Genomic DNA, 11849 nt, shown 5'->3' with positions numbered 1-11849 from the left:
AATAGTATTATTGCACTCCAACTCCTCTGTGTACTGTTATAAACTTATAAGTTATAACTTACAATATTATAATTGTGACTATAAATGCGTTTTTTTGTTGTTTCCGAGGTGTTCGGAATGATTGCGATGACGATAACTCGACAATTCGCGACAGATTCTCACGACCTATGGATGTGTGCGTTCTGTTTTAGAGTTATTCACGCGGTGTTCAATTTCATATTTTCATTGCTGCGACTTTGCGCGCCACGGCATTCGTGGAAATGCGACGGTCGCCACGTCGTAGAATAACACGCTTCTTGTACTTTTATGATGGTATTTACAACAAATAACAATATTATATTTTACTCTATTGATGTTGGATTAAATCCGATATGATTCGTTGTAAAAATGTTGGCGACCAACCATAACATTAGTGAATACGATACTGTAATATTTTCATATGGAGACCCAGTCGTTGAAATTCGTGCCCGAATTATTATCCGGTTTCTGGATACACGTGTAAATTTATATAATTCGGTTGTTTATAGCGGCGGGTGCAACAATTACTATGAGTGGGGTTGGGCGAGGTGGGTGAAAGACCGTAGGACCACCCTTAGTGAGTGAATAGTAGTAAAAAAAAACCAACCAATGATTCCCATGTGTTTCATGAATCATGAATAACAGGGATGCTGAACAATGTCAAGGTCACTTTTTCCCACTTCGACCGGAGGTGGAACATAATAAACAAACCCTCTCACGTTCGTGAGAGAATCCCAAACGTATTGTTTTTTTCTTTTATTTTGTGCGTCCGTTCCCTATTCAACTACGTTTTTGTATTCACCTGCTGTGATATTCTGGACGAGGTCGAAACCGGTCTAAGGTCTTTTTTATTATTATTATTTTTAAGAACTCCGTTTTCACAATATATAGTTATTAATCACACACTAAACAGCATTGCTCTTTTGTCACAATAGAGACCACGTTCCGAAATAACAAAAAAAATAACATCCGATAGACCTCATCGAATATTTTGTCAGAGCATTTTAGAAAGTTGTACAACCGGTTGTTTCAATGCACGATTTCAAAAATGTTTGTATTGCACATCTTTAATATAACTATTAACCAAGCTCTAACAATATTCCTCGTAATCACTGCATAATTTTACTTTTATACGATATTATATTTTTTTTTAATAAATGCCTCAACATTTCACACTGCCCTCTGTTTTTTAAAAATTTAAAGTTATTGATAAAATTATAAATTAAAAGTTATAAGTTATAACTAACTAAGGTGCTTAAAATTAGCTTTCGAAATTATTAAATTTGGTTTTGAGAAACCTGTTATAATTCCATTGTTATGTCTGAATAATCTACACTATCTATACTGACTACAATGATTACATTTACGCGTTTATCTTTTCGCAATATGGTACCTTACTATAATCTATCAAATAACTGAAATTACTAATGACCACGATTAAAGATAGTACTATCTATAGCCGTGCTAATGACTAATAAATATAACAGGATAGTACTATAATATGAGATAACTTAGACGTGAAAAAGAACACTGTTCCGAATTTTAATAATTATTTTGTATTATGAACCTTCAATTGATAGATAGAAGAGATTATAGGATTTTTAATATTTACACTACAATATACACTGTGACGGAAATATAATATAATAATAATGACCCGTATATTAATAATCTTATTATAAACAAACACAATAAATGTAATGTCTACATATTTTATGCGTAAAAACAATTAGTATGTACGTTTAAATTGCAGAATATATTAAATATTAAATACTAATGACACGTATACTTTCAAAAATTTAAGCAAAAATCTGAAACATATTATCTATTTTTAATAGACAATCTGTGTTTGTGTGTATCGTGTACTCCTCAGTGCTGATAAAAAAAAAAAACAATAATAATGTGTTATATTTAATATTTGTAAACCAAAAATAAGTTCATTCATTAATTTATGATAGAAATAATTAATATAGTTACATACTATTTATCATGATTTAATTATTAGTGGTTAATCTCTCGTGGTTCACGACTATACGAAAACAAAAATAATTATTGTTATTGTTAACATTTTATTGATAGATGATCATTCACAATTCACTTTTTTGGAAAATGTAGATAAAAATTAGATACTCTGTAGTTGTAGTAGTAGTTGATGCAAAATAAATATAGCTACGTAAAAATAAAAAAAGTATCTTCAATAGTTTTAAAGAAGATTATAATTTTATGTATTGATGAATTGATAGCATACGACGTTCTTGAATGAATGAATGAATTACATCAGTGTTTTTGTATTACACACATGAATACATAATACACATTATACAACACAATATGTCAGTTATAAAAAGTAATTTGTTTTATTTTCTTAAACTGCTATTCCAATTTATATATTAAAAAACAGGGATATGATTAATTTATAAAAATTATATTTTAGATTCTGATCAGAGCGATATTATGAATGTATTGATTTTACAATGATGCATGTTTTATTTTTTGTGTTTGTGTACACGATGTTCAAAAATATAAAAACACAGTATTTTTTATACATATTTTATGTTCAAATTTGGAGGTATATTAAATAACCAAGAATAATGATTTCAGTTATATTGTTGTAATATTATAATATTAGTTCAACTTACCGGCTACCGTATTAATAATAATTAATAAGTAATAAGTAATAACTAATAACAATACAAATATAATATAAAATATCCACTCTGACAAACCGTCAACGCTCAGAATTGTTTTTCGTATACAATGATATTATATCATTGAATTCAAATATACCATCCATTATAGTTTATACAGTGACCCACTTGTAACCTACTGTATACTGTCTGTACAGCAGAGCGACATCCACTTACCCACCTTTTTTTTAATGATTTTTGATGACTGTTATACACTGATCAGATATATTTTTTTTCGTAGAGGTAGGACAGTACTTTTTTATAGTATTTCCCTAGTGTAATTTACAATAGTGTAAAGTACATGAAACTGTACTTTTTTTTTGAAAAAATCATTAGCTAATAATTTCTTAACATAATTTTTTATTATTTTTTGATACCTATTAGTACATTATAATATAGACGTATTATAGTATATTAGTACACTAGTTACTAGTACCACGGTCTACTATCACTTTTTTCTACCATGATATCAAATATGAATGAATCATTAATACTAAATGTTGTATAATGTCAGGCAGGGGCGTAATTAAGGGGGGATAGTAGAGCCTTCATAATATTATATATTATATTATATACTCACCAATGTATTTGAAAATTTAATATTTTGTGTGTAAAAAAATGTATATCCCCCCCCCCCCGCATGACAAATTCCTACTGAAATACTACTAAATTACGCCACTGATGTCAGGTATATATAATTCTGTTTTACTGAACGCTCTTTTTTTAACATGTTGTTAAGCATTCTGAAAATGATGGGGAAGTCAACATTTAGCGCTTATTTTAGTTTTGAAGTGTTATAACCGCTTGAAGTTCGAGACCCACCCTACGTGATTTTACTGGTAGTCGAGGGATGTTTTCGATTTTAAATAATCCGTGTGAAGGTAACATAAATTTATTATTATAACATTATTATTATTACTACTATAGGTTATGTTTTTATATATTAGACATTAGTTTATTATATTATTAAAGATTTTGTACACAGTCACATGTTTCGTGCTTTTTATTACCTAATGTATTAATTAACAATTAGTTATGACAGCAATGTTTGTTTTTAATATAATATATTGTTTAATGTAAAATGTAATAAAGACATATACACAACATAACAGTCCGAGCGAGCGAGTGATCATGCGGGTGTAAATTAAATTTTGATTAGCTATAACTTCAAAACTTAGTTCGAGCGCCAAATTTTGCCTCCATTGTCGTTTTCAGTCTAATTATTAACTACGTTAAAACAAAAAAAAATGTTTAAAAAAGGGTGTTTGGTGAAAAGTTTTCAATGTAATTTTACATCAAAATTTTCTTTTTTTAGATTTGTATACCTGGTCAGTAATTACTAATTAATTAATAATTAATTATTGCACTCGAGTGTTTGATGTATTCTAATTTCTATTTAAACTAAATAGATTTCGTTTAACATTTTCTGATAATTTTATAGCAAAATATTCATAAAATGTTTGGTATTTTATCATTTATTGGATAAGTAGTGAAGGATTACATTAGCTAACCTAACATGGCCTGTTTCTAAAATGTATCAAACTGACCAAGGTAATATAATAAAATTAAAGTGTATGAACCATAAATAATTTACCATTACGGTTTTACCTCTTTTAAGATTTTATTATCACTTAAATAAAGATTTAACCGATTTAGGATGGTGAATAGTGAATACCAAATACCAAATTTATGAAGATATTCTAAAACAATGATGTTGATTGTTATAAAATGTATGTGTCTCATACTCATACTCTGGTGAGAACCTTACCTAAATGTTTCTGTATACAATGTGTTAATGTATTAAACAGTATTATAGTTTACACTATCCAGTACCCATGACTAGTGAGTAGTTCGACCTTCGACGGCCAAGATAGGTTTTAATAGAAGTAGACAAAAATTATCAAAATCGTACCTTGGTTGCTTGTCTAACTTGGCAATGATAATAACAGCTGAAAAAAGGTCAGACGTAATTGGAACATTAGCCCAGATGAAAGATGACAATAATATACTATAGTGGTGTTTATTATAATATTATATTTATATGCCATGGTATTAGTATTAATTTCAAATACTATACTACTATTTATAATCAATGGTATTAGAGAAATTATTATACTTAACTTTTAGTTTTGTGTGGTAAAAAAATAAAATCTCCAACATATATCCAACTTTATTCACAGAAATTCGTTATTGCAAGTATCGACAAGGCATAGCAGTCGGGCGGATGGGCGGTTAATATAGTAATTATTGCTTATTAGTTACTATAGGTATTAATTAGGTAAGTTATCCATGGATAATTATTGAATTTTTGTTATTACTTATTCATTGTTTAGTTTTTCTTGTGTTTACTGTTTTGTATCGTGCAGGTACATAATCTTTTATAGTGGCTATAAAGTGCAGGTAGCTGTTATTATTTTAATACTGGAAACTATGAGTTATATTAACACCGATATCATGATTTAGAATTCTAGAGTTTGGTTGGTCAAATTAATTTGGTAACATTTTGAAAATCTCAGTTTTTTTTATTATGTCGTGTTATGATGATTTAGAGGCACCCCATTAATTTTCCCTTAGCCCCGAATAACTTTGGGCGGTTTTGCGCATAGATAGCTCACTCGCAGATGTCGGCCATATGAATATGACATAATTTGTATAGGTACATCGTTTGGATGTGTCTCTTTGGCAGGTGGAATAAGTAGTGATCGCTCATGAATTTGGGTTAATCCCCAAACGTCGGGAAACATTTAGTCAAAATTCAAAGAGAAACGAATCTATCCGCAAAGCTAGCTATGGCCGCACCTTGCCTATTCAGACATCTCGGACTTGAAAAACAGCCTGTACAGAAAACGGAAACTCCAACGCTCGTCGGTTTTACATCAGTGTAGATGTATGTACGACATGACGTGCCGAGTCCACCGGCACCACTCGTTGACACGACATGATGCACCAACGCCGACGACATTGACACGGTCGTGATGAGGACGACGGTCGCATCACGAACGAATTTCCGGGTCAATAAACTCCGTGTTATCAACTCTCGGCAGCCGACACGAGTTGCACGCGCGCGCTGCAACAGACGGGCGGGATAGGATTTTTTGGTATACGTTCACGTAGCGGTACTTTAATATTATATTTAATATTATGTACGATTACGTGGCGTACAACATAATAATAATAATAATAATAAAATAACATATATTATACGCAAACGCCAAACCCGTTGTGGCCGCGTCTGTATTAAACGATTACGACGATTTCGAAGAGAAAATGCCGGCAAAGAAGAAAAGGGAGGGATGAGAAAATAAATCATAAAATATAAAAGAAACCCAAACGGCTATTAACTATTAATGTGTAATTCATTCAGTACGCCACGGCTTTCACCGGTCGAATCGTGACGGATGCTATGAATGATAATAATATGATAATATTACATTATTGCGAGGTATCGCGGTATGTGAGCGTTACGATAGAAGAACGCCAGAACTCATGATAATTATTGTTTTTTTTTTTTTTCCAATCGCTCGGTGATGCGTTGCTTCGTACATGCATAAATATTTCAATACTATATGCGTATACGACGGTGACAACGTCAATAGTATTAATTTAAACGCGATATTAAAATAATAATAATAATAATTTAATATCTTACGCGATGTTATTATTATTATTATTATAAATATTGATAGTAGCGACAGCGCGTGGAGATCGAGTTCGTCGACCCTGCCGGCCGTGCCCGGGTGCGTGTGCCTGGCAGGACGGCCAGTAAACGGTTGCGGCTACGACAGTGGGCGAGCGGGACACGCGGAGACCGTCGTCGGCGGCGGCGGCGGCGGTGCGGTCGTGTGACGTCACGTTCTACATTCACACGCGAGTGGAAAGAAAGTTCTTGGTTACGTTATTACGAGCGTTGTTGTAGGTCAAACGGTGGTGCCTGGCCGTCGACGGTATCCGTCGACATCGACGCGGCTGTTGCGGTGGTGGCAATAGCGGACCCGTTAGTGTCCTCCTATCATCGTGTATAATATGCACGTATCATGTACAGAGTCGTGTATGTCGACCGAGTGCGTAAGTATGCGACGAGTGTCCGTGTAAATATGCGAGCGTATGTATAAGTATGCGTGTGTGTAAGTATGCGTGTGTAAGTAGGCGTGCGCGTCCCGAACAACGGCTTCGTATACATCGTTTGGCTAGGCGTCAAACTGCCGAATGAATTATGTATGAACACTATGAACATATAATTTGTGTGTGTAGTGTGTGTAACTTAAAATATGAAATTATCGCTCGGCACAAACTCCTTTTTATCGTAATCCTTCATATTACACCGCATGGGCACAATATTTATTGTCTTGAACAGTTGAACATAATATATTATGACGTTACATATTATTATAAAACAATATGTGCGATCAAAAAACGAACGTACGAATAGTTCTCGCAATATAACGCATTCAAGGAAATATAAAAATCGAATATATAAATAGTATATTATACTATAAATCAAAATATTATATACCATTGACGATTTTATTATTTTATTATTTTTTATATAATATATTATAATTTATCTATAAAAGTTATCAAGACTATCGCCATAACGCGATTAAATTTGACATGAAAAATATTATCTATATATAAATATTTTAATTTGTTAATAATATAGTATATTAGTATGCAAATAATATGTTATAATTAGGTTAATTTATGTTCAATGAATAGTGTCTAAAAGTCATAAAAGTCTAAGGTATATATATAATAGTTTGATACAGTTAGTACGTTGAATTAATTTTCGCCCAAAAAATTGTATTTGAAAATGTCATTGTATGTAGGTTGTAAGTAAATCATGAACCTAAGTATCAACGGTAATTTTTTTTTTTAGTTACACCAAAAAAACAAAATCGATTTCATCAAAAACTGGTTTTTTGTAAAAACTCCCGCTTACGCTTATTTATTTTTGATTTTCCCAACGCTTTTGAAAACTACTGTGAATTTTTAAAATTTATTCTCTCAAAAGTACCAACTAGATTAACTTTCCCACCAGAAAAGATACTGTAGTTTACAATCAAAGCAATATTTCGACTACTTTATCGTGTACACAGACACAAAAAAATAATACACAATATTATATTGTAATTATAAAGTAATTATAATATTACATTGAATTGTAAAATAAATACAATTATCGCTCTGCTCAGAATCGAAAACTATAAAATTCCCTAAAAAATTTAAAATTAAAAAAATAAAGTTTGGAGGAGATTTTGATTTATAAATTACTCAGGATTATTGAGTTTAACGCATTTAATACAATTATATTTGTCGTTAATTGTAATTAATAAATACTGATACAGCCACAAATGTAGTACCTACTTATAGTTTAAGATGAATAAGAGTAATAAGACGTAAGTATTTTTATCGATTACATCATCCAAACAAACACAAAATAAATCAATGTCCAACATAGAGTTTTGTTGAGAGGGCTCCTCGCCTTATTTTATGCTGGAATATACAGTAATAATATTATATTCTATTGCACAAAGGCATTCTCTTTCATACCCATACGTACACATACATGTGTGGTATAATATACAAAATTATAAAAGTAATAAAATATACAATACAGAAATATTATAAAAGTGTAAAACAATTGACAACAGTAAAGTTTAAAGTTCAGTTTGTACATAAAAGTTAGTAATCTTACGTTTTTATTTGATTCAAACAAATACTTAACGACACACTTTTGCAAAAACTATTAAGAATTAAATTTTGCACGTGACCAGTTTAAGAGTTTTATGACTGGGTACTACATAGTTATAGCAACCAGCAATATTTCCAGAAATTTGATTGATAAATATAAATACTAAAATAGTAAAATATACCAAAATCTTAAAATAATATATTCATCCCCAAAAAATAAAAAGAAGTTACTATACAATTAAAATTCATATTAATATATAACTTGTACATAAGTTATTTTCCAAATTGCAACTTGAAAATATTTAAGAAATCTCACCAACCGAGGTTTAATTAATTACCTAGAAACTCCAATTTTCGTTTTTAATAATAACTTATAGACATACCATTATACCAGCATAGTCCTTTGCTATGTTGAAGAAAACGAGTATCTAATACCTGTATTAATATTTTATAATATATTGTTATCGTAACTATTTATAATTTATTGCTTTTATTAAGTATAAAAAAGGAGAATATCGTGCCATAAATGAAAGCGGCGTTTGTATTGCCTACCTTTGTTATCCCAAAAACAAATATATTAATGCCGAATTATCATAAAATAATTTTATAATTAATTTTATATGATAGCTGGTAATACTTTCAATTTTATAATAAAAAGCCTTTATAGATGAGACTTCATAATATTATGTACAATTTTAATGAAGATTATATTTTTTTTAAGGTTTTAAGGCTTCGACGACTGAGGTGGCCTGTAGGTTGGTAGGGTTGATATATTAGTGTTGGGACGGATGGTGCGGTCGGTTAGGAACACGTGTATGTGTGGCAAGGTTTTTGCGCACTACGAACCCGGGTGGTCACCCATCCGAGAACTAGTGGCAGCGGCCGTTGCTTACTCTCAATCACGACAAGTGATTGATTTCAGCCACTACGCCGCGCCGAGCCACCGAAAATTATTTAAGTTAAATTCAGAGCAGACGATAATGTATTGATATAATAAGGTATGTGTGTGAGGGTGTGTGCGCGTATTTGAAGACACTTTTTAAATTTCAATCTAGCAAATAGTTTGTACAATTCAAAGTTATTTTCAAAATAATCTGGAAAAACGGAAATAAAAACGCAAAATCAATAACTATATTTTTGTTTATTTAAAAAATAAATATCTTTAGAGACTTAATATTTTCATCCAATATTTATACTTATTTTCTAGTCATGATAGGATTTTCAAAATTTTTTTGCCATTTGAGTTTTTAACTTTTTTTGTTAATTTTTGATTAATTTTTTATTTTATGATAAAATTGTTTTTTGTGAGTCAAATAGCTTGAACATATAACACTCCTTATAATTTATTCTTACAGCAATTAAAAAAATATCGAAAATTCATATAATATACATATTATATACATACATATAGACGGATATAATAACTTTTTTATTAGCTTTTGAGGTTAATATTTTGACGAAACTGCAGGATGATCAAGGATCAAACATATAATAACGATTTCACCTCAAACGATTTTAGTTATTACACTTATTAATATGTTGTAATTATTATAAAGATATTAATCGTAGGAACTTGAAAATTTAGTATTACATAATATATTATCTATATTAGGTATACATACAATGAAATTTCCAAAGTATTTTAACTAATTTTAGGCTACCATGAACCGGGACGAACCTATTCACACCATTATATATTTACGTCTGTATTGACTTAAGTTTGAAGTTAATAATAGCTAATATAGTATTACTATAGTTACTAATGTCTAATATTATTATTAATATTATTTAAAATATGCCATTTGCTTTTGGCAAAAATTAGTTCAACCTACCTTATTACCCACTAATAAAAAATAAAATTACTAATAGCATTTATAATATTATAAATATTTCATAAAATATACCTATAGATATATATATAGGCTGACAGGTCTCTGTTCAGAATCGTTTTTGTATATAATGCAAATTCAATGATTTATTATTGAATTCAAATGTAAGTTTTAACACATCCATTACACAATGTAGGTACCTACTTAATGACGAAGAATACTCGACATTTTCTATACAGCATATGCCAGGATTATATAGCAATAATAATTAGCGACTTCATATTTTTTTTTTTTATTAAACACGTATACTAATGAATTGATACTAAAATTGTTTCGTTGTCAATTTTATTTTTAACATTACTTGTTATTATTATTAACTGGATGTTTAAACAATATTTGTAAGAACAAATTTTTTGTAAAAAGCTGAAACGATAGCACAATTAATATTAATTTTAATCTAGACATCTAGTTTAGTCTACATAACCAAAATTAAAATTATTATGAATATATACACCTGCTGATAGGATATTAACCTATAATATTATGTTTTATCTAAATATTTCTCAATAAATAAATAACTTTATCGAGAAATTAATGATTAAAAGTAACTTTCTTTGAAAAATATTTAATTATTATTTCATGATAATAATAATAACAACAAAAATATAATTAATCAACGCTATAATATAGGCCTAATAGCCAATATGTATAAGCCTTTATCATTTTCTATTGAGGTTAAAATTTCATTAACTAATAATTAATTACCATACTATAAAGTCCATAGATAATAAATAATAATGCTATAAAGTATAATTTAGGTCGGAACTGCAGTTTTAAATAACTACATGAAACAATTTAATTTAATATAATAATCAAAATTTCAAAATATACTAATATAAGACGTAAGACCCATAATAAAGTAGTTATCTAAACGTAAAATGAATTGTTTTTTATAATATTTTTATAATTTATAAGTTTTTTGGTTTATAAATTATAAGAATATTTATTTATACTGATTGGAGGATGGTATACATTTTTGAAGTTTATTTAATATAATTTATGAATAACAAAACGAAGATTACAAAAAGAAAAAGAGGTATTAGGTGTCTAGGTAGCAATACAAATATTATATAATATTTTATTTTATATATAATAGTAAATTATAGGAGGATTTCAGCTAGGTACTGTTGGTTTTTTCCCTGACCCACGTGCAACATAGCACATTTACGTTCAGTCAGTGGCGTAGTCAGGGGAGGGTGTGTTTAAACTCCCCCACCATTTCATAATCATGGCTACGCCACTGCATTCAGTAGAACCAATTTCGTATTATTAGTTTTAATATTAGAGTGAATTAATTAATTATCAAATATAAAGATAAGAATATTATCTAGGGGATCTACTAGGATTCTATTGATATTTTATTTTAAAGTGAATTATAACTAGGTATATACAAATATTACGAATTTAAAATGCTCATAACTCGCTTAAAGATTAAAATATTAATATAATTAGGTGATCTATCCTTATCTTAAAGTTTGATAATAACTCAATTCACAATAACATTAAAACTAACAACACAAAATTGGTTCTTCTGAAGGCAAATTTGATATGTTGCGTGTAAGAG

The 11849-nt window shown here is 29.5% G+C and overlaps 1 protein-coding gene across 2 annotated transcripts in view; it reads right to left on the bottom strand.

The window, feature by feature from the left end:
• The window catches only part of LOC132939216 (metacaspase-2-like), a 94186-nt gene that overhangs the window by 27911 nt on the left and 54426 nt on the right, over nucleotides 1-11849 (bottom strand). The gene's annotated exons all lie outside the window — the stretch shown is intronic.

Source organism: Metopolophium dirhodum, chromosome 2 (genome assembly GCF_019925205.1).
Source record: "Metopolophium dirhodum isolate CAU chromosome 2, ASM1992520v1, whole genome shotgun sequence".
NCBI classification, from domain to species: domain Eukaryota; kingdom Metazoa; phylum Arthropoda; class Insecta; order Hemiptera; family Aphididae; genus Metopolophium; species Metopolophium dirhodum.
This window is presented reverse-complemented; position numbering and strand designations above follow the sequence as displayed.